At 38.7% G+C, this 24,874-nt stretch overlaps 1 protein-coding gene and 1 long non-coding RNA gene across 3 annotated transcripts in view; one reads left to right on the top strand and one right to left on the bottom strand.

The window, feature by feature from the left end:
- GABRA2 (gamma-aminobutyric acid type A receptor subunit alpha2) overlaps window positions 1–85 on the bottom strand; it is a 153,560-nt gene extending 153,475 nt beyond the window's left edge. Inside the window, exon 1 of one of the 2 annotated variants that reach the window (XM_032274081.1) lies at window positions 1–85. The gene's annotated coding sequence lies outside the window, so the exon portion shown is untranslated. The other variant, XM_032274086.1, reaches the window with a different exon arrangement.
- LOC116548678 lies at window positions 86–23,540 on the top strand. The gene is made up of 3 exons (XR_004267502.1): window positions 86–168; window positions 11,194–11,302; window positions 22,005–23,540. It is a non-coding gene; the product is annotated as an uncharacterized LOC116548678 (long non-coding RNA).
- Window positions 23,541–24,874: the final 1,334 nt, after the last annotated feature.

Below are 24,874 nucleotides of genomic sequence, written 5' to 3' on the forward strand. Positions count from 1 at the left end.
CTGAAACGGCGAGCAGAATTCGGTGTGCTCTTCCTTTTGCCCTGATCTTGACGAGATAGGAAACTTAGAGAGAGAGAGAGACTGACTGAGACTGCAGCAGCCGAGCGAGCGCGGAGCGATGGGCTGGTGGAAGCCAGAGCGCAGCGCGAGGAGCGGCGGCGGTGCGAGGTGTAGGAGACGAAGGCGTTCGTAGTGGCGGTGATGGGCGGAGGAGGAGGAAGAGGAGGAGGGGGAAAACGATGGCAGGAGCTGGGGCGGGGGGGAAATTGGGGGGACGCGGGCGGAGGCGCGTTGCGCGCCGGCGGTGGCGGGCACGAGCCCCGCGCCTGGAGGAGGAGGAGTCAGACCGGGTAGGAGGGCTAAGGAGGTTCCCGGGGACCCCCGCACACACTCTCCCCCGCCCAGATCCTTGGTAACTGACCGTCGCCCGCCTGGCACTAGCAGCGGCGCAGACCCGGGCGGCGTCGGGCTCCTGGGTGCGCTCGGAGCGCCGCTCCCCTCGCCCACGCCGCGCCGGAGGAGCGGAGCCCACGCGCCGCCCCGGGTTGCTCCCCGAGGCTGCTTGCTGGGGCTCCCGAGAGGCCACAAGGTTCCTGGGGAAGCTGCCGGTGGGTGTTGATGTGAAGTCGGGAATGCAGCGTGGCTGTGACGCCCTAGATCCCTGGGGCCGCGCCCAGCCGCCCGTCCCCCAACATCACCCTGCTGTGGAGCGACGTGGCTGCTAAGAGGTAAAGAGGTACCGCTCCCGCTGGAGGGCGAGGGACTAATCACGCCTTCACTTAGTCATCAGCGCATCCACGCAGGACCAAGTTCAAAGCATGTTGCGTGGAATTAGACAGCAGGAAGTTTCTTTGATTTCCTGAGCCCTCCTGATACACCATTCATTCCTTCACACTCCTGCAGTCAAGACCGATTTCCCCTCAAACCTCTGAGGGCTGGAGACTTCCCTTGAGCCAGTCAGTAAAGTCCATTTGCAGATTACACACACATCTTGGGAAACCTCCCGCTCACTTCCAGCAATCTTTTTTCTAACCTCTTTTCACAGGCGCGCTCCCTAGCAGGTGATCAAACTCAATCAACAGCTCCAGAAAGTTTACATTACCCCGTAGCAAATAGGGACCTGCTGTGCTTCTACTATCTCTGCAACTCCTTTTCCAGGGGGAGGAAAGGAAACAAGGTTTGAGGTTTTCCCCCTTTAGGGCTTTTTGCTGGCAAAGGGACTTGGAATTCCAGGCCAATCTTACACTTTCAGCATTGTGTGTTTGATCTGTCTCATTTCTGTTCTATTTTATCTGAGGCGATAAAATCCAAACGTGCAACTGAACAAAAAAATAAAAGAGAGACATTTTCCTTTTTGTACTGCACATAAAACAGAATGTTATGCACATTCTACTAAGGCAAAGCAGAGCCAGTGTTTATCTCTTCCAGAAGTTGTTATAAACGTTAGACACTTTAAAGGAAAAAGAGAGAGATAAGTATGCTGATATGTTTCTGTCATTTTACATTCAGAGTCAATATGTGCCAAACACTTCAATTTTGTTAGTTATGCACCAAAAATTCAGATGTTTTTCCTAGATGGTGCAGTTTTTCTAACAGGCACTGCTAATCTACAGTAAATTTTAGCTTTGCTTTGAAAATTATGGGAAGAGAGTAAAACCTTTACATTGTAAATATTTCCAGCTGTCCTTTTTAACCTATTAATTGCCATTTTCTGGATGAGCATTTAATATGCTACAACCTAAACAAACATTTGCTGTCTTATTCAGCTTGCTCTGTGAAGAATGGAACACCACCCAGCTCTCTCCTCCATCATTAATATTCTTTTCCTGACTTGCCCATTGCAGAGTCTAATTGAAATTCACCAAGATAAAAAGCATGCCATTTAAAAGCTTGCAACCAGAGAACCTTAGTGTCTTGGCATGAACAGTTCACTTCCTACTGTATTTTCCTATTTTCCATTTCTATGAGTTAATCTTCATTAAGATCTCTATCGCCTCTCCATTTGTGTTACTACTAAATTGTTGATATTTTGATAATGGAAGCTGAGCAGTACATGGTTTCTTTCCATAATTGCTATGCTCCAACAACATTTTTCTTTAATGAATGTCAAATTTTTGTAAATATATTTACATGTTATTCTCATATTTACATGGTCTTCTCCTGGATTCTGATATCAAATTCTAAATGTTAGTTTTAATTTTTTCATTCAACGTTGATATCAATGGGAATAATTTGTTTTGAGGAATTAGCTTTTCCCATTAGCACCCTCATTAAATGTGTAATTTCAATGACATATGACCCTTTTATATGACACTTCACAAAGTTCAAACTGCTTTGGATGATTTTCACCATTTCAGTTTTTTCTTTAAGTGTATATTAGTACATCCCACAGATTTAGGGATGCATTTACAGGAAAAAGACCCACTGTAAAAACTCAATTTAAAATGTTTATTATAAAACCTTGCTTTTAGTTCTCCCAAAGTGTCTTACAATTTTAAATGTTGGATAGCTGTGACTTAAACTTCAAAGCACATTAAAAGAAATCGAACTAGAAAAGTTGATTGTGGGCAGCAGATTTCTACCATATAGGCATATCTATACTGTTATTTTCCTGTATTACTAGCCCAGACAAAATTCTCTGGAAGTTTGAGGATTGTCCAGCTTCCTCAAATATCTGACAAACTCAGCCAGATTTTTCTTCTCTGCTCTTTGTGAGAGAGTGCAGGTTAACTGTCTGAGATCTGAGCCAGCCTGTGTGGGTCGTGACTAAGGTCTTCCTACCCACTCCTTTTGGAGCATGACTTAAGGCAACCAATCCTGAGGAAGAATTGACAACTAATTGGTTGCCAGTAAATCCATTTCTACCCAGTCTTGGGTAGCACAAAACCTTCTGTTTGGAGCCTGTTCGAATTACTGACCAACAAATTACGTTGGTGGGGTGGTCACTTGTTATATATTCCCCAGCCCCAACACTAAAATCCCTAGCAAAATTTCCACATAAAGACCAAGAATAAAAAAACAGCTGAAGAATTGGAAGATACTGGTTTTGTCTGATTTCTTATTAACTGATGTCTCACAATATTGTAAAATTTTAAGATTTGTTATAAAAACTGTTCATGTTCTTGAACAGATATTTTGCACAGCTTTCATTTTTAGGACCCAACCTAGCATTACTGCTATACAAATCTACTACTTTATATGCCCTAGGGGACTGTATTAATCTTAAGCTTTCTATAGAATGATACACGTATGTAAATATATATTACATCTCTATTTATTGTACACTTTTATGCATACATACATATATACAGATATGCTGATATAGCTGTAGATAAATGTATATCTGAACTAATAAAAATAGGCATGAGGATTTTAATAAGAATAGCATTTAAATATCACAATTCTACAAAATACATTTAATCTTACTACTGCATCAGTTGGATCATGATGGTTTTTACATGCTTTGAAGAGAAATATTATAATTACTTCAATAAGAATACCCTCTCACTATATTTAACTTTTTAAACTCTCAGTACATATTTTATATATTTATATATATTTTAACTACATACACTCCTATATGATTCATTCATTTGAATGAGAATGAAAATTTATGAAAAATTAGAAACTGAACCACTGATTATTCTGTTTTCAAACAATTAAATATTATCTCCTACTTTTCCCATTGAACGATTTACTGATTTCAAAATGGACCTGGAGTATAAGTCAGTTCTCATACATTCACCACATTACCAAAAGACAAAACAAAAAAACAAAACTGGTGCAAATTTTTAGTTGACAATTATCAAGTCAAAACCAGGACGTGGGCAAGCTCTACTTTCCCATATATTGCATTTAGGTGGAGAGTTAGGCCCCAAGATTCTGAAAGAAGAAACAGCTGTAAAGTGAAAATATCTAGTTTCACAAACAAATAATTCTAAAACTATTCTTTTCTATTAATGGATCTAGGTCACATTTCATTAGAGCTAAGTATATCATGTATATTAGCTTGAACAAACTATGCACATTAACTTCAAATATAATTAGTAACTGTTTGTAAAATAATTTTACAAATTATCATCCAACTTGCAAATAGAATATATCAAGTATTCAGGATATCCTGGTGGTTTCTGAGATTTTAAAAAATATTTACATTATGACACACATAAAAATTATTTGTAAGAAAATTATTTTGCCTTCCTTTTGTAAAATTGTAGGTAAAATTTATTTTTAGGTTAATGAATTGCTTCCTAAAACAAAGATAAAACTCTGGCAATTCAAACCAAAAATTCCCTGATTGAAAACTATGCATGTTAATGAAGTATAAGCGGCTACATGATCAGCAGCTTTGCCTGTGAGATATGTCCTTTAAATAATATTCATACTAATGACAATAATAAAAGGAAATCTGTAATATCTTCATTGGTATAACAGCTTAGATCCCATTCTAAATGCTTTGTATTAACAAATTTAATCTTCAAAAGTAAGAAGTTATTATTATTTCTATTTCAATGTTAAGAAAGTTTAGACACAGAAACATTAAGTTGACTCAAGTTCTCACAGTGGTGACGGAAAGGGTAGAGCCCTGACAATATGGTTCCAGAGTTTCCGTAACTACTATACTATTTGTAATAACACCTCATCATATGCAATTATTCAACAACGATAATAACAACAAGGAAATCAGAAAACAGAGGGAGTCCAGCACCTCATTTGAACCCATTTGTAAACACCTCAGGTGGGATAAGATTTGTACAACTGAAGGATTATTCCAATATCATTATTTATAGCATCAAAACTCTTGCATCTTGAGAGGAAAAGAGAGAACATATAGTGAAAAAATAAATGAAAAATATAATCAGGCTGTGGACATTTTATGGTCCGTCAGAGCGACATGAAAGAGAAAATAGAAACCAATTATTTCTAAGAAAAAGTGAATAATGCTATAGCAAATTAATTATGGATATCAAATCATTTTAAATATAGATCATTTCTCTTTGGTAGGGACTTTTTGTATCTGAGAGAGTGACTTTCTCATAGATGCCCAATAAATAATTGCTGATCCTTGTAAAGTTAAGCAATTTGGACTAAAAATTGAGAGCCTTAGTTACAGAGTTAATAATGGCCTGACCTTGGACAGTCTTCGCTATGACATATGCTGTTAACTCTTAAAGCTCTGTCTCTAACTGTACATCACTGACTATCAGTGCTTAGATACCTTTTTTCCTCAAAGGGTATCTCTTCTGGTGTTCTCTATCTTATCACCTTTCCTCTACCAAAATCCTGAAAACTGGAAGATGTTCATTCTGGACTCTCTCAACACCCTGCCAGTACCATACACACACACAGACACACACACACACACACACACACACACACACACACACATTTACTATTGCTAAGAAAGTACTGCCCATCTATCCATTATCTGAACCATTATATTCATTACCAATTCCATAGCCTTACGTCTAACCTTACTTGGACTACTGCAATACTAATAAACAGTAACCTACTAATTAGTTTCTCTGACTCTGATCTCTATTCTCTCCAATATATCTTCCATCGGAGCAACAAAAACATTTCTTAAACTGATTTTGATAGTGCCATTCAGTCATCCAAAATGTTTTCTTGAGAATAGTATAAGGTCCAACTCTTTTGTATATGACATCTGACTTCTGTTTATGGCTTATACCTCCAGCTTCAACTCTGCTCTCTCTGCACACTCCTCGTTACACATATGCAGGCATGCGTGCACACACACACACACACACACACACACACACACACACACACACTCATATCCATAACCAGCATTCATTTTTTAAGCATCATCTTTTCCTCTATGCTCCCTCCAAATACAACTTTTTGCATTTCTCTCAAGTGCCAGTGGTTTCATGTTGCTATGCTTTTATTTTTCACTGATTCTCCTTCCCTCCTTCCGGAATGCCACTTTCACTCTGTCTACCTGATTAACACTCCAAGTTTCAGCTCTATAAACTACTTCTTCTTCCAGATAAAATTACTACGCCTTACTTTGTACTCCTGATGAACTTAGCACAGTCATTTAACATTAAACCTAGAATTATCAGCTGAACTTATTTATTAACTTTTTTATCACACTGTCTTTGTCATTTGGGGCTGCTATAACCAAATACCATACAGTGGTAGCTTTTAAATAAGATAAATTTATTTTGTGCAGTTCTGAAGGTCAAGAACTCCAAGATCCAGGCACTGCCAGATTCAGTGTCTGGTGAAGGCATGCTCTCTTGTTCATAGATGGTGCCTCCGGGCCGTGTCCTCACATGGTAGAAAAGGGAAGGTAGCTCTCTGGGGCCCCTTTTATAAGGACATCAACCTCATTCATTAGGGCTCTGCTCTCATGACCTAAGCATCTCCCAAAAGTCCTCACTTCCTAATACCATGAGGATTAGGATTTCAACACATGAACTTTGGGAGAACACAAACATTGAGATCATAGCACACATCCTGTTAGATTGTGAGCAATTTAAAGGCAAAAGGAGACTGACTCATCTTAGCTACCGTTTTTTTTTTTCATTATTATACTTTAAGTTCTGGGTACTTGTGCAGATCCTGCAGGTTTGTTACATAGGTATACATGTGCCATGGTGGTGGTTTGCTGTATCCATTGCCCCATCATCTACATTAGGTATTTCTTCTAATGCTATCCCTCCCCAATCCCCTCAGCCCATGCTTTTCTTCCTCTAGCCCCCCAACCCCCAGGACCCGGTGTGTGATGTTCCCCTCCTTTTGTCCGTGTGTTCTCATTGTTCACCTTCTACATGCGCTGGCAGAATCAAACATACATCATCTTTCAGGAAATTCTTGAGGACATGAGCATCTGCACCTTCATATGTGATAGAGTTTGGATATTTGTTCCTTTTAAATCTCATGTTAAAATTTGATTCTCAGTATTGGAAGTGGGGCCTAGTGGGAGGTATTTGGGGGCAGGTCCCTCATGAAGGGCTTTGTGCCCTCTCGCAGTAATGAATGAGTTCTTCCTCTATTAGTTCCCTTAAGATCTGATTGTTAAAAGAGGCTGGCGCTGCCTCTTCTCTTTCTTTCTTCGTCTTGTCATGTGTTGCCTTCTGTCAAAAATATGACTTCTTCCATGAGTGGAAGCAGCCTGAAGCCCTCACTAGAGGCAGATGCCGGTGCCCTGCCTTTTGTACAGCACCTGCAGAACCATAGACCAAATAAACCTCTTTTCTTATAAATTACCCAGGTTCATGTGTTTCTTTATAGCATTGCAAAATGAACTAAAACAGTATGTATATGGAAACCACAATCCTTCCTTCAGAGGAATGAGATGTAACAGAGAGTTGTGGTTAAGAGCTCAGACTCTGGTTCTAGATCGTGATTCTACTACTTACTCACTATACAACCTTTGACAAATTCCTTAATCTTGTCTTAGTTTTCTTACCTGAATAATAAAAGGGTTTGTAGAACTCATTACTTTTGGTCATCACAAGTATTTTTTGAGTTGATATATGTGCACAGAACAACACGCTGATCACAGACCACACTACAACAGTGTTTGCTGGTGTTACAGAAGTATTTGAAAGCTGTTAGATCACTGCCTCCACATTCAGTTGATGAGATTTAGTTGCATGCACAGGCCTTGAATTTGTTGAATCGTTTGGCTCTTATCTTTTCTCATGAGTGTGAATATGTTCCCATCCACTTTTTCCCATCCACATTCAAGCTCCCACCTTTACAGAATGACCTGTCAGAACCCAGCACATATACCTACATTCTCTTATATTGCATTAGATTTTTTTTCTCATGAATACATCTTTTTCTCTCATTCCCTCCCTTTTTCTCTGCTCTGTTTTTTCTTCTGTCCTCCTTTTAGTATCCCATGCCCTCCTTTTTATTCCAGCTCGGCCTGTTTCTATCTTTCGTTAGTTCTCTAATGTCCCCTTTTCCTCCCTCTTTCTCATTAGTATTCATACGTAGCATACATCTGCATTTGTGTATGCACTTGTCTTTTGGCATATGGAAAAACGTGTGTTTATAAGAGTGCATACAGATAAGAAGACAGTGTCTATTTAAGCAGATGGGAATATGAGTGCTTATGCTGCACGTGTATGGGCATCCCTGTCTGTGTTTCTGGGTGAAGGTCTCTGTCTAAGCTCTACTATTAAATCCACTCAAATGTATGCTATTGATCAATTATATTAATTGAATTGAAAAGTCAAGTGACTTTCTTTTTTGAATAACTACTGATTTGCCTGGAATTAAAAAAAAAAAATGCCACACGTTTAAATGAAGCCCAAATCTCTGTAACATCTAAAGAGCTAAATTCATTTGTCAATGTGGAGGCTTCCAGCTGTCCCTCCTATCCAAGCCCTAGGGTGAAATATGATTAAAAGTTGCTTTTCCTTTTTCTATGACTTCTAGGTATCCAGTATGTACTCAGTTGGAAAACAGAAATATGAAAATTGTCTGTATTATGAATTAAGAGTTAACAGGTGATCCTCAAAATAGGATAACAATTAAAATAACAAATCGTCCCAAAATATTTTGGTGGGGAGGGAGACATTTTTAAAGTGGCTAATGATGGACATTAGTGCTCTACAGCAAATAATGCTAGATTCCAGCACAGATGTATGAACAGATTAAATTTCGTCACTTTCCTTGAAATTAGAGTTGCTATTGAAAAACCCTCTGACCAATGATAGGAGAGCTAAACAGACGTAGGCCATTTCAAGATGGAAACTGAATAAATGAGCGTCCAATTCACCAGGTTTTCTCCTTCCCGATTATCTGTTTATGGCCAGTGATGCTCCTAATAGTGGTGGTTGCTCAGTGTGTCCTTGAATGAGGATTACAAAGATCAGAAAGCTTAAATAACTGGCACTGAACATATATCATGGACAAGAAATACATATTTGTTGCTTTAAGCCTCTAAAATTTGGAGTAATATCTAACTACAGAATAAATTAACCTATCCTTACTGATGAAATATGAAAAGAAAAGCCAGTTTTTTTTCCTTGTCTTGTTTTAATACCAAACATTGATTGATGAAGTGTCATATAAGTTCTTTTCTGGCGAAGAAGATTCTGTAAAAGATAAAAAATCACAGCCCAAAAATATCTGCTTGCCTAAGCCTAAACCAATTGATTTCCTTGGTTTTTGGTTGTATATATGCTTTTTTCCCATTTCTTAACTGTTCTTCTCGTTCTTTCTCCACCTAAACACCCAGAGAGGTTGAGAAAACATCTGAGATGATTTCTGACAAATATTTCTTCTAAAACTCTGTTTCATTCTTCCTTACAGTGGCACAGACATTGGGTAGGTGGATGATATTCATTGAGTTCTAACAGGAACTCTGATTATCAAATCATCTGACAGGTATAAGAAATGGGATAGGAAATGATTTCAAAAGAAAGGATAAGGAAAAGAGGACTGATGTGACGGCAACTACTGGATGTTAAAGTGAAAGAGAGATGATTAAGAAAAAAAAAAAAAAAACGGGTTCTGAGTAGAAACGCATGTTAGGAATGTATCTCTGTGTTTCACTACATAAAGAAAGACAAAAGAAATTGGCTCTGACCTAAAAATACAATGAGAACTTTGAGGCCATTTTCAGAGATTTTTGACAAGGTGTAAAAGGTCAGTTAGTTACAGACTTTAATAGGAATTATTTTGTTGTCACTGCACAAATTCACTGGAGCCAAAATTTATGGGTTTAAACTGCTTTTAGCTAGTCAATCAAAATCAATCCATTGAGATAATTTAACATCAAATTGTGAGAAGAAAAAGGTACTTGTCTTTAATAAGCCCTTGAGGGAGCAGAAACTATGATTTCTTTCTCTTTATATTCCTCAGAGTGCTTCTCATACAATAAGTGCTCAATAAACATTAATAGAGAGTACAATAGATAAGTGAATAAATATGAGTAAATTAATAAATGAATGAAAGACTGTGTCAAAAAGTTCTCAAAGGTTGTTTAGAGTAGCTCACCTATTCTCACTTTCTCCGTTTGGACCCTCTCTAGCCTGGCCCCAGTGCAGGAGACTGTGTGATCTTGCCTCAATCAGTTGATCATGTCACTGAATAACTTAAAATTCCTCAGACACTTTCTATTTCTCCTAAAGTCAAGACTAGATTCCTTATATGGCTGGGTCTTGAATGCCGTGGCTCCTGTCTGGTCTTGAAACACTGTTTTCCTGGCTCCAGGAACACCAGCTTCCTTCAGCACCTGAAATATGCCAGGCTCCCTGATGGCATTTCTTTTCCTGCCATAGAGCATCATAGCACAGGTTTCCTCTGACAGAAGCCTCCTACCTCCTTTACCTGATTTGCACCTATTCATTCCTCTTAGAAAAATTAGGAAGCACTTCCTCAAGCCTTTCCTGACACAGTAACCCCACCTCCAGTTTCTGTTATGTTCCCTTGTTAAATGTGCTTTTTTTAGGTATCTTTTTCTCGGATTTTTAATCATTGTGGGTGATTATTTTATTAACATCAGTTAACCAAAGGTGCAATATGTTCTATGACTTCAGGTGTCCTGCTTATTTTTACTTAACATTGTATATCCTTGGATTAGGACATTATGGCCTGATTCATTGTAAGCATGCAATAAATCATTATTGAAAAAAATGAAAAACAAATAAATGTGTAACAAACTCAGAATGTGATGTATAATGTCACTTTCAAAGCTAACATCTCCTATTCCTAAAATTAAATCTATAGTCTAATTATTTGGATTATCGCCATGGTCATAAAGAGTCTAGGGAGAGCTAGGAGCTAGAGACAATGTCACTGCCTCTCTACACTTATGAAAAATGAGAAGAGGACACATTTTGTGTTGGTAAAAAAGTGGGAGAGAAATTCAATCAAAGTAGGCCAGCAAAAGGAAATGATGTATTTGGTTCACAATAAGGAAGATCTGCTCATCCAGTGTAGTTGGTAATGATAGAGGCCAATGGGCTATTAGCTTCAAAGGATACAACTGCACGTAGGATTTTGCAGGTGTTTGGGAACTGACATTCATCAAATCTTGCCTTAATATCTCTGCCTAAAATAGAATGATGTATTATTATTTAGCTAGAATGAAGGACTACAGTCTGATGGATAAAGAAGAGTACTGACATTAGAAAATCATAGCCTGAAATATTTTAAGGGACTTTGTTATCAAAATCAGTCCTACCATCCATTTCTACCTAGGGCTACATCTGAGCCATGAAGCTGACCAACTTCAAGAAACCACTGAATTTACAAGTCATCTAGGAGCTCAGTGAGGAACCCTCTCAAACACTGCCAACACCATAAGCTGGTTTGTTTATGATATTTTCTGGGTGCAATTAACTGTAGACATTTCAGTATAAGTAGTAGACATGTGGGTATAGACAATTTAAATTTAACACCTTATGATGGGGTTAATTAACCTAAGAAACTTTTCAGTGTAAATCAACCTGTATTAGGCTCATTAATTAGTGTAAGACCTATGATAAATAACCTTTTGGTGGTAATAGTAATGGGATTTGAAGTTAAGAAGACTTTAAGAGCACCAAAACTGCTTTCCTGAATAAGGACTACAAAAAGCAAGCTCAGGTATGCCCAGAGTACAGGAAGCCAACTCTAGAGCTTCTGGCCTGGAGACATCTTGCCACTGGATCTAATTGTAAGGCCAGTAGATCTTGCCATTAGAACCTCTTGTGTCCCACTCAAAGTGAATATTTCATGGAAGATTCTGGTCTATGGAACTAAGGGCAAAGGAATGAAATTTTCCCAAACTAAGAAGTTCGATGACTATACCTGCTTGTTAATAAATGTATTCTGCTTGGAAGATTTTCTCCTGAGATCTTCTTTCATTGTGAGTTAACATCTAGTGGAGAAATTGTAGGCTAGAGACTAACTCTAATCAGTGGTGGTTACTCATGATTACCAGAAGAACTTGACATTCACTAAAGGATCAAGTTTGTTTTTCATAGTTGGGTGATGTAGAACAGTTCACAGGATCTGTAGAGTTTGAAAATGAGAGAACAAGGAGTGAGCAGCTGGTGTTTAAGAAAGCGTTGCCATGACGTTAGAGTTGTCATAGGGCTAAAGGTAGCAATAGCGACAGAAGCTGGCTGAAGGCAGTACAGAAGGGAAAGGTGCACTCACACCAGAAGTGAGGTTTTTCAACTTAGACAAGGCCTCCCTTGGAAAATAAAACATGCCACAGGTAGAAAGGGCATGGGGAAGAAAAGGGGTTTTATTTCTAAAACAATTGTAGGTAATATGGGAAGAAACTCTTGAGCCTGGTTGTTGGTAGGCCCAGAGCTTGGCTCTGACCCAAGTCAGAACCAGAGATATTTTAAGTTTTAGCATCTTTCCCCAAAGAAAACTCACCATGGTGAAACCACCCCCATAGAGTTTACAAGAATTACATGCTGGATTCTGGGCAGAAAAAAACCAGTTATAATTAAGCATTAATCAGGCTGCACTTTGGTTGTTAAGTCAGGCGGGGCTGACTTCACGTGGCTGTGCTAAAGCCAAGGTCTAATCCTCATGAGCTTTATGGAGGAGTGCGTTTCCAGCAAGGCTTCATGTGATCTGTTCTACCGAGGCTTTACCTAGTTGCCAGGATGCTGGCTTTCCAGGCCTTCAATAACACCCAGTTTCCAGGATGAGCATGATGAAGGAGCACATCTGTAGGAAACAGCAATCTGCTAGAAGCCAACTTATGAACAGCAGATAGAATCAGGCCTAAGAGTTGCACATACCTGACAGTGTCTCACTGCTTTTTATGTACATTTTTGAGGTCTTTTAATCTAAGGTTGGAGCATGGGAATGGCATCCCATATAGTATTTCAAAAGGACGAAATTTGAGCCTACTTTTAAGAGCCACTCTTACTCTGAGCAAGGAAATAGGCAAAGCCTTATCCCAGGTCAGGTTGGTTTCCTGACAAATCTTAACTGAAGCCTTTTTTCAGGACATGATTCATTTTTTCACTCTTCCTGGTGGCTCCTCCAGGCTGTGTGGAATTTCCATGTTATGCTAAGGACTTGAGCGACATCCTGAGTGACTTTGACCACAAAGCTGGCACCATTGTCGCTCTGATTCAAAATGGGCAAGCCAAACTGAGGGATGATATTTTTTAAAGCAGAGCCTTAACAACTTCAGATGTATTCTCTGTTCTGCAATGGAATACTTCAATCTATCCTGAAAAAGTATCTATAAACATGAGCAGATATTTAAAGTTTCCTGTCACCCTCAGCATTGTGGTGATGTCAATCTGCCAATCCCAAGATGGCCTTTCACTCCATGCTTGGATGCCTTGTATCATGGGTGGAGGGCTAGTTTTGGGGTTGTTTCAGGCCCAGGGGAGACATGTCTGTATGACCATTTGAAAAATCTTACTCATACATGGGTCAACAATATATCTCTAATCCAATGGAAAAGGTTTTCCCACCTATATATCAAGTGGTGCCCTGAGTATGTCCAGCAATGCCACCCATGAGGCATTCAAACACTAAAACTATCTCCTCTTCGTTATGTATCCATCCAGCCTGTGTTTTTCAAGTAGGGTCAAAACTCCAACCGAGTGCTCTTTTAAGTCCTCCTCTGAGTATGTAGGCAGTTCAAGGTCAAGGATTATTCCAGGTTTTAATGGCATTAGTAAAGTTCGGGGGACCTTTTCTCTTGCTGCTGTCTTTTCATCCTTGTCTAACTGATTATTGTCTTTTTCTAACAAACTGTCTGTCTATTGATGCCCAGGGCAATGAACCACAGCCACTTATTTGGGGACCATGATTGCCTCTAGCAGAGATAAAATTTCTTTAGAATGCTTAATTTCTTTGTTACCAGAAGTTAAAAGCCCTCTTTTGTTTTTTTTTTCAAATCACCAGGTGAGTATGGATAACAGAGAAGGCATACCTGGAATCTGTGTAGCTAGTCATGTGTGGTCTTTACCTAGTTGCAGGATGTGGGTGAGGTTAATGAGTTTTGCTTTCTGTTATGTTCTGGGGGAAGTGCCTCAGCTTCCAAAACTTACTGGTGTATCAACACAGCATACGTGGCCTTTTTGTTGTTATTGTTGCTGCTCCATAAAGCTACATCCATCTGTGAGCATCTCTAGATCTGGATCTTCCAATAGTATGTCAATCAAATCTGGCCAGCTAGAATAAACTTGTTGGATACTTTGTAAGCAGTCATACATAGGTTTAGATGCTATCTGAGGGAGCAAGGTGGTGGAATTTAAAGTAATAGCAGCTTTCAACATCACATTTAGGTTACTCGGGAGGATAGCTTAATATTGACCTAGGCTTCTAGAGGTCAACCAATAGCTTCCTTTTTGTCCCAGTAATGGACATACATAGTGGGGTGCATGCACTCCAGTTGGTTGGGCCAGAATAAACTTTTCTGCTTCCTAAAGAAAATCACAGCTGGCAGCAATAGCCCTAATGCAAGATGGTCATCCCCTTGTGGGAGTGCCCAGTTGTTTGGTGAAGTAGGCATCTGTTCTCTTGATGTTCCCTAAATACTGGGTTATCATTCCTAATTCCGTTCCTCATCTTTCATGTAGAAATAGGTCAAATGGCTTCTTTATACTGGAGAGTCTTAATACTGGAGCTGTTATCAGCTTCTCTTTAATGGTCAAAAAAAGCTTTTTAGCAATCCCCAGTTCATTTTAACAGTTTGCTATATTCCCTTTTAATATTTTTTTTTATGTTTTTAAAATTTTGTGGGTACATAGTAGGTACATATTTTATGGGTACGTGAGATATTTTGGTACAGGCATTCAGTGTGAAGTAACCACAACATGGAGTTTGGGTTATCATTATATCCCCCCTTTAAAACACCATGCAACAACTTTGCCATAAGTCTGAAGTTGTGGATCCAAATGTGGCAGAACACAGCCAGGCCTAAAAAATTCCTTAGCTGCTGCCACATCCTAGGCCTGGCAGCTCTAGAAAGAACTTTCTTCCAATCAGGGAGGTTTCTCTGTCCCTGCAAGAGTTTAGCCCCAAGGTGTTTAACTGAGGATTGTTTGTCCAGAATATTTAATGTTAATATGGTGCTCTGGTCAGAAGCCTCCTTGTTTGTGCCAGCACCTAATAGGTCATTAGCATATTAGAGCAGAGTCCCATATTTTAGCTGAAGGTCCTGAAGGTGCTTAGCAAGAATTTCCCCAAAGATGATTGGAGAGTTTTTAAAGGTGTGGAGAGCTGTCCAACAGTACTGCCGTTTTTCCTTAGTATCTGGGCCCTCTCATTCAAAAGCAGACAATTCTGTGACTGAACTAAAAGGAATGAAAAAGAAAGCATCTTTCAGAACTGAGACTGTAAACCAGCAAAGTTCACCACTAAAGTTATGAGTAGTGTATAAGGATTGGAGACCACTGGGTGAATTCCCTTTGCAGTTAGGTTAATGGTCTCAAGTCCTGAATAACCCTATATTCCTTAGTCCCAGGCCTCTGGACCAGCAAGATAGGTGTGTTATATGAGGACCAGAAAGGTCTAATTAGCCTAAATTGGAAAAAAATGGGTAACAAAGATTCAATACCTTATTGTGCTTTATTCCTCAGGGATATTGTTTTATATTTGGCAGTGCCATTTCTACACATACATTAACCTGTACTAGTGTTATGGATTTAGCCCTCCCTGATGTCCTGTTTGCTCAGGAATGGTGACTCACCCTTTGTAGCAATTCTTCTGGGCTGGAAGCAGGCTTAGGAGCTTAATGTAACAATTCAGCTTGAAGAAACTTTGTTGGCAATCTAGGGGTTGAAGTGTTCTTTATAGGGTCCTCCCTGGGACTTCAGTCACTTTTGCAGCCCCTGAAGACAGCTTGGACAGGTAGGTATTTAATACCCAGTAGGTAGCTCCAGTATCTAATAGAAATTCCAAAAGTCTATATCCCACTGTCATAATAACCTGGGGCTCTATGTGGGAAAGCTGAAGGGTTGGTTGGATCAGAAGGAGCTCCCAGGGTCCTGTAATTCCCTCATCAACAAAAAAGTTCTCAGCCTCAAGTTCCTTGCCTATGGGGAGCAATAATGCATTTGGTGAAAGGGAGGTTGATTTTCCTCAATATTTGCCCCTCTGTGGTTTGGACAATCTTTTCTCCAATGGCCCTCCTGTCTGCAATAAGCACATTGGTCAGGATCTGCAGTGGAGTGCCCCTTCTTATTGGAAGCATGAGGAAAATGGTGTCTTATTTTAAGTTGGGTGCCCAAGCAGGGTCCTTGCTATGGTAAAGAGTTTCATAGGTTACAGCAGCTGCCAGCAAGGTGGCTTGTTGTTGTATTTTTCATTGCTTTTTCTGCTTCTGAACCTGGTCACTGCTGGTGAATACTTTGATAGAAATCTCCACCAATTGAGACAAAGATATGCCCAATCCCCCTTTGATCTTTTGCAACTTTCTCAGAATATCAGAAGTACTCTGGCTAATACATGTTATATTTATTGTGTTTAAATATTCTGGGACACCGAGGTCAACATGTATGTATTGCCTGCCTGAAAACTTTAAAAAGCATCCCAGGAACTCTGAGAGGCTCTCATTGGGCTTTTGCCTCACTTCTTGAACTTTTTTAAGGCTCCTTTGCTTCAGTGCCTCTTGATGGAGTCTAGCCAGAATGCAATCATGATAATGCTCAAGCTTAGGCTTGTCTCCAGCATTAACATTCCATCCAGGGTTGGCTATAGGCACTGAAATCTGGCCTGCTGCCTATACCAGGGTTACTGGGGAAGTCAGCATGCAAATGATCTGCTTCATCTCTAGCCTTTCTAAGACCATTCTCCACTCCGCAGATATTAGAAGTATATTTAACAGGCTTTGAACTTTGGCCCTAGTGGGGTTATGAATTCGAAATATAAATGAAAACAATTTTTTTATTTATTTGGAAGCATCCCAATAAGTGGGCATATTATTTTTCCAATTGAGTAAGTCAGAAGTAGAGAAGGAAGAGTATACCCAAATCAGCCCCATAGATTACCCTGCACTGACATCAACACCTCCCATAACTAGCTGCCAAAGGCAGAATTGCCCTGCTGAAGTTAAAGTGGAACCCTGGCTGACGGGTTCCCTGATAGATGTGAGAAATGAAGACCATTCCTGTAACCCCCTCATTCCTGGCCTCTTGGAGGTGGGAACTATGGTTCAGGACCTGGTGATGTGGTCAGGACTCCCCCATAAAGAGGGAGAAGGGGAGCTGACTATTTGTTTACCTAAATTAGCAAAGTATCATTATCTCTTTACTTCCAGTAAAGAGATAATGTTTACTAGTACAGGCGTATTAATATTCTCTAGTTAATGTTAATAAACCTGTACTAATACAGGTTTATTAACATGCAGTACAGGTTTATTAACATTCTCTAGTACCAGTTGATTAACATTCTCTTCTTTATTGACCTATTTTGGCAAAGCAATATAAAACATTATACATGAGGGACTTCATCTTGCTTTTCTTCTTTCTTACAAAACAAGTCTAGCTGCAAAAACGTACTGTAACTAAAGCAACCATTTCTGGCCATCTTTCCCTATATTCTAATAAGTACTGGGACCACACTACATTACAAATACAAATCATTTTGTTCTTTTTCATGGATTCTTAGTTGAAGAATTCCCAATTTTGTAGTACACAGCCCAATAGGCTGCTTAGAAGGATCAACTTATCATTTCCCTAGCAGCCAAGACAAAATTATAGATGTAACAAAAACACAATGCCAGTCACTCTTCTCAGTATCTGAGTTTTAACACAGAAAAAGAGACAAATTGGTTCCCTGCAAGTCAGGACTGTTGAGCATCTGCTAGTGACTCCAGGGCTACACACTCACAAATGGAACAAGAACAATCATGTAGCCTTACAAGCCAGAATTCTGAAACCAGATTTCAGAACTGAGACCCAAAGCGTCCAGAAGTACTTCCTCCAAATAGTGCTCTTTATTGTCTTTCAAGTTGAAGAAAATCTCCTTAAATAAGGTTTTTCCTTTAGGTTAGGAAGGGTCAGCAGGACCTTCTAACAGGTTACAGGACCTCTGAAAAGGTCAACAGATCAGGAGAAGGGAAAAGTGGTGTACATTGCACTTGGGAGTACTCATCAGATTCAGAAGACATCTTTCAGACTCAGAAACCATTTCTCTACTGCTAGGAAGCTTATGTGCCAAATGTTGAAAACACCCCATTGGAAAGGAAGGCTCCAGAGATCACCCCTGGCTTAAATGACTCAGGCAGCTACTTGAGATTATCTCTGGGCCCTTCAAAATGGAAGGGACACTAGCCATGGACAAATGCTCACAAGGGGCACCTCTTAGTAGGATCACCACTAAGGTATAACTGTAATAGGCTTATTACCTGGTGCACACAGCAGGTGAATACACTGAGACACTGGGTTGGAGCAGAGAAAGAGAATTAATTGTAGGTCACTGAACAAGGAGATAGGAAGAATCCTCAAATTCATCTCCTAAAGGAATTCGAGGTTAAGGTTTCTAAGGATCTTGGAATGGGCTGAAGTGTGGAGATCATTGATTGGTCTAAGACTGCATGATGAAGTCATGGGACAGAGAGATGAAGAAGCTGTATTCTCTTTCTGATCTTATTCCTCTGTAAGGGTCTTCAAACTGGCTAGTGGAATTCTGGTCCTGAAAATCATCTTAAGCAATCCCTTAATCAAAACCTTTTGAATCCAATGTCAGAGATCCCATCTATAGGAACAATGAAAATGCAAATCAAGTCTTACACAGTATTAGGACCCTAACTTGCAGTGGTACAATCTTGACTCATTGAAACTCTGCATTCTGGGTTCAACCCAGCAGGCAATTCTTGTTAATCTTGTGGGAAAAGTATCAATGGCACATACTAGCATGAATAGGACTGAAATGGAAATGTTACCAGTGAAAAAACAGATTTAATTCACCTGGTGAGTAACAAATGGCTGTCCATGAGAACACAAGTTTTCATCAATAGGAATGTTAAGCAGGAGGACAGTGAGAGTATTCTCCAAAGCAGTGCCTTCCTGAGGGCAAGAGACAAGAAGTTGTATGGGATAATGGACTGGGGAGAGAATATTTCATCACATGTAGATAAGGGAGGGTAGGGGTCCCAGTTATACAGATGTAGTGAGTCATCACACCAGTACATAAGTTGCATGTTATGGTAATGGAACTGTAGCTCCTTTTGGGTGGATATTTTAGCAATGTAATAAAGAAAATTCACTAGTGTCCATCTGTAAGTTGCCAGAGTCTGTCAGAAACTGGTTCCAACCAACAAGGTGATTGTATTCCACACAGGGGAAAAATAGACTTTGGGGAGGATGCTGTGCAATGGGCTGATTGTTCAATTTGATTAAGTTCCTATAATTCCTAAAGACCCTCTCTTCACTGACAGAAATATCACAGGTTTAGGGCTATAGATTAGAGCTCAACAGACAGCTGAAAACTTAAGAAGACTATGCTACTAGCCAAGAAATCATCATATTCCATTAGATTCTCTACTGGGGGCAAGCAAGATTAATGAGTTAATAAGCAAGGCTGGGAAGGCTATAACATGGCAAGAATAGAAAATCAAGCATACCATTACACTATCTGGCCTTGGGAAGGTCCACCTTATTCCCACTAATAGATTAAAATTTATATCAGACCACATAATATTCAGGCCCCTCTGTCACCTCACTCCTCATTGTCATTTTTCAAAATCAGCAGATAAAATTGGAAACAATTCCAGTAGTTGTTTCTGCTGCTGTTTTGAGACAGGGTTTTGCTCTGACACCCAGGTTGGAGTGCATTGGTATGATCACATCTTACTGTGGCCTCAAACTCCTGGACTCAGGTGATCTTCCTATCTCAACCAAGTAGCTGGGACTACAGGCATGTGCCACCAAACCCAGCTAATTTTTTAAAAAGTTGTTTAAAGGTGAGGTCTCACTATGTTGCACAGGCTGGTATTGAACTCCTGAGCTCAAGGGATCCTCCCACCTCAGCCTCCCAAAGTGCTGGGGTTACCCCTAGTCGTCACACCTGGCCTAATTCCAGTTCTTTCTGTGACTGAAACCCTGGCTATCATTACTGGGTGCCAGGGGAAGAGTGATACTAATACTTTATTTTTCTTCATTCAGTTTTTTTTCATAGGAATTCAACCATAATTTACATGGTAAAAGTCTTCATAAACATTTTTTTTTCAAATTAAGCCAGATTTTCTGTAGTCCCATATTTAAGAATTTAAGAATTTGGTAAAAAAAATAAATAAATAAAAATAAAAAATAAAAACACAGTTTCCTACTACTCATTTATAAATACTCAAATGAAAAATAAATATAAATGTACACAAGGTCCATGAGCTCTACATAAGCCAAGGAACCTGAATCTGTAGCCAAAGATATTTCAGTTAAATGCCTGAGTGGTTAAGATCAGCAGTTAATTTATAAAGCCATCAATTATCTTAACAAAGACTATTTCGGATTGAATTTACCAAACCTTACAATCAGTTTCATCAAGTAGCAATGTAGTGAAGAATGTCATTTTAGGGAGAGAAACAAGGAAAGAAAGAATTCCTTAAGCCACTTTGACTGTGGTAAGAGTGTCAAAGTCTCCATTTTTAGCAAAACTTAACAATAACTCCTATTTATTAAGCCCTTACTCTATGCCTAACAGTCTACAGAGAACTCTACATACAGTGTTTCATGGATTTCTTGTAACTGCCCTCTCAGATACTACCTCTGCTTTAAAGATTAAAAGAGAAAGGTTCAAGCTGGTTAAGTGATTCCAAGTTATTCACTCAAGGCCACTGAGCCACTCAGAGCAGCATTGTCACTTCTATGAGGCCTAGGCACTTTTGTTTTGTGGGCCCATTGCTTCATTAAAAAACAAAAATTATGTCTTGTAACTGCCTAAGTATGAAGACAATTATAACTCAGGCTGGATTTACTATTACATATTCATTATTACTATATTCAATTATTTTTTCTTGAATTCAAAAGAAATTAAAATTAAAATATTTTGTGAGACCCCACCAAAAATCATGCCTACTATGCCTAATAAATAAGTTGACCTTGCAGAGACAGGATTCAAACTTGGGCTGATGGAATGAATCCAACAGCTACGTCCTTCTGTGCATTCCCCTCATCTCTGCCACCATCAAATCATGAACCATACGTTTTTCCCACTTCTCCCAAAATGACTTTTAAAATACTAATAGCATAATCTGTCAAGCCTAAATTCTATGAGTTTGTAGAACTTAAATTTCTTTCCTTCCAAGATATAACACTCCAGAATTAATCCAGGAATTGGAAAAAAAAAAAAAAGTCACAGTATTTGCAACGCTGCAAAGGGAAAGGAAATGTTTTCTTCGCAGTCATTTGAACTCTTAAAGCCATAAAGAACAAAGATGCCTAACATATCTTTATCATTCATTTCTGCATTATTGAACCAAAACTGCCTGCAGGTGCATGTGGCTATTTAAAGGAAATTGTAAATCGCTTTCATATCTTACTAATGTAGTGAGGATGTATAAATAGTTGCACATGGCAGATAATTAGTTTATGACAACACATTATTGTGCTTACAAGCATCTGGATATCAACTACTTGGCAAAAGAGCCAAAGAAAGTTATTGCTAACAAAATACTACGAAGTCATTTCCAAAGAGCTGAGTGGTGAATATTTAAATGACAAAAAGAATATGTTAAACTTATGCGAAGAGATAAGATTTGAGTTAAAGAGTTTCAGAGAAAAAGTAACCATGACAAACAAATAATGGTATACTTAATATTAATGCTTCCCGGGACTTGTTTTGTTTCCCTTTTATTATTTTCTTATCCAATAATAGCAGAGAACAAATGCATAGATATGCAGATACGTATGTAGATTATATAATTATATGGCTATAGTATGTAAATTATATAGATTACAAAAAAGAAAACATCAGCAAAAATCCTCATCAGTGTTCATTTCTAGAAAAAAATATATTTATATAATTTTTAAAGGGTGTGGCATATTATATACTTAAATTCAAAAATATATTCTAAAATATATGTGCATTATTTCTTTTGACAGGTACACTGAACTTTGTCCATCTACACGGAAGACTGAATTTCCTATAGCCCTCATACACTGGCTATTTTTTCTCTTGTATCCATCCCGTGTACCGCTTGGATGTTGTGGATGTTGGAGGAAAAGTGGATAGGTCTCTTACCTGTTGCCCGTTGTGGCATTCAGACCATTGTCCTTTCCTCCTACCTCATTATCTCATCTTTTTTGAAGTTAATTTCTTGAGTACATCACCTCTTATCCCTTCTTCTTGTTCCCATTTTCTATCTTTTTACTCTTTTATTCTGGTACTTCAGTTCCCATAATTCCACAAATATGTGAGGCCCTATTAACCATGAGTATCATTGCCCATGCTCTTGTCTTTTTTTATCTAATCTAGATTCCAATCACCATAATCATTCCCTGAAGAGACCCATTCTCCCTTACTCCTCTCTTACTTTGTCAAACTAATTTAGGAAAACACCATTACTGTTTGAAGCTGAATGTGGCAACTTGGAAAGCAGTAGCATGTGGCTAGAAACAGGCAATATTTTACCTTAGCACTGCAGAGAATTCCTGCCACACTTCTAGGGGCAGTTTTCTCCCTCTCTCTCTGCTAGATGGTTATTTCATACCTTTACTTTCTCATCAAGCATCCACAACTTCTCCTTGCCTCACTCTGCTGATAATTTTGCTTCTTGTTCTCCAGGGAAATAAGAAGCAAAATGGATGAGAGAGAGTTTTCATATGCTCCCACTACCAAATCTAAAATCCTGTGTAATCTTCATGTTACCATGCTATAAGGATCATTTAATATTCAGTCTTCATTTAAGTCCTTAACAGTGTTTGAAATAGTTGTTCATTCTCACCTCTCTGAAATACTATCCTCACTTAACCTTCTGGACACCCCACTTTGTCTAATTATCCTGCTTCTCTAGTCATTTTTTCTTTGTCACCTTTGCTGGCTTCTTCTCATCTCCCCTACTTCTAGCCTTCAGAGTAAATAAGACTCCATCCTCAGGATGGATTCCTTCACTCTCTATGCTCACTCCTTAAGTGGCCTCATCCATTTATGGCTTTAAATACCATCTATACACTAATACTTCAGTCTATAGCTCTATTTTAAAACTATTCCTGAATTACAGACTCATATATTTAAGTACTTACATGACATTTCCAGTTGGAGGTTGTATTAGTTTGTTCTCACATGGCTATAAACAACCACTTGGGACTGACTAATTTGTAAAGAAAAGAAGTTTAATTGACTCACAGTTCTGCAGTCTTAACCAGAAGCATGATTGGGAAGCCTCAGAAAACTTAGGACAACGTGGTGAAAGGCAAGCATGCACATCTTATCATGGCGCAGCAGGAGAGAGAGGGGAGAAGAGGTGCCAAACACTTTTGAAGAATCAGATTTTGTGAAAACTCACTCACTATCAGATCCCCCAAGATCTGATCACCTATGAGCAGGCCCCTCCTCTAATTTAACATGAAATTTGGGCGGGGACACTGATCCAAACCATATTGGAGGTCTAATAAGTATAACTAATTTATCATGTTCAATATTGAAATTTTGATTTCCATCTCCCAAATCTGTTCCTCACATGTTTTTTTTTTTCATCTCCATAAAACAGCAATTTCATTCTTTATGTTGTTCAGTCCCAAATTTTAAAGTCCTTGTTTACCATCTTTTATTCTTACACTCAATATTCAATGGATCTGCAAATCCTTTGTTTCTACCTTCAAAACATATCAGAATCCTTCCCATTCTCATCGACTCCATTACAACTACTACTTCAGGCCTAAACTCCCTGACTTCGATAATGGTAGTTGCTCCTAAAGGCTCTTTCTGCATGTATTCATGTTTCCCTATAGTCTCTTCCCTGTAATCCTGCATGTCTGTATGTAAGCTGCCACTTTCATCCCAGCCACATGGGAACTGAGCTAACTTCTGACTTTGTCCTCAGGGGATAAAGAGTGGACACCATGTCTATATATATATCATTCTCACTAGTTTTATGCATTTGACTTTTTATTGCCAGTTTAACATCATTTCTAATTAGAGTAGTAGTTGTGTAAAACTAAAACCCCAAATATCATAGAGAGCTAAACAAAAAACCTAAGCCCTGCTTCTCACCCCTTAGTTGCATCACCTCAGAGGCAACAACTTTTAACCTTTTTAATCATTTTGTCTAGCAGTTACCTCCTTCTATAAAAACAACATTCACATATTGATACCCCTAGCTCATTAATTTGAAATATCCTCAGAGTCTCTGTTATTTTGGATGAGGATTTTATTCTTTTACAACTCTACCCTACTAATCTATCTCATAGGCCCTATATGGTTTTATTACTATTTTTATTTCAATGAATAAATAGTGCATACGTGATTATGGTTAGGTATATATTTTGCACTGGAGAGCCAAGCAAGTAATTCTTTTTCCATTTTCCTTTCTTTAAGTATTTTCTTTTCACCTAACATTTTAATTACCTCTCATTTTCTTGATTGTATTCTCAAAGGTTCTTTCAAACATGTATTATGTTGGAAATTCTACTGAGACAGTCTCTCATTACCTCTTTTTTTTTCTTTTCCCTAAAAATCTTTTTTTCTGGAGTCTTCATTCTACTGTTCTAAACTGGGTAATATGATCTGGGACAAAATTACTTATCTAACTTTCAGTTTTATCACCTATAACATAGACATAGGAATCTACATAGCACGCAGAATTATTACGAGGGCTAAATGAGACATCTAAAGAAATACGTTATCAACTAAAAAGTGCCAAATGTGATGGCATTATTATCATCATTAAAAATATGATTCTCATATTGAATGTCAAAGCAACCTCACAAATGCAAGGTACTAAATTCAAGACTTCAGAAAGGACAAACTCTTT

Source organism: Sapajus apella, unplaced genomic scaffold (assembly GCF_009761245.1).
Source record: "Sapajus apella isolate SASKATOON/1434 unplaced genomic scaffold, GSC_monkey_1.0 scaffold5, whole genome shotgun sequence".
Lineage (NCBI taxonomy): Eukaryota > Metazoa > Chordata > Mammalia > Primates > Cebidae > Sapajus > Sapajus apella.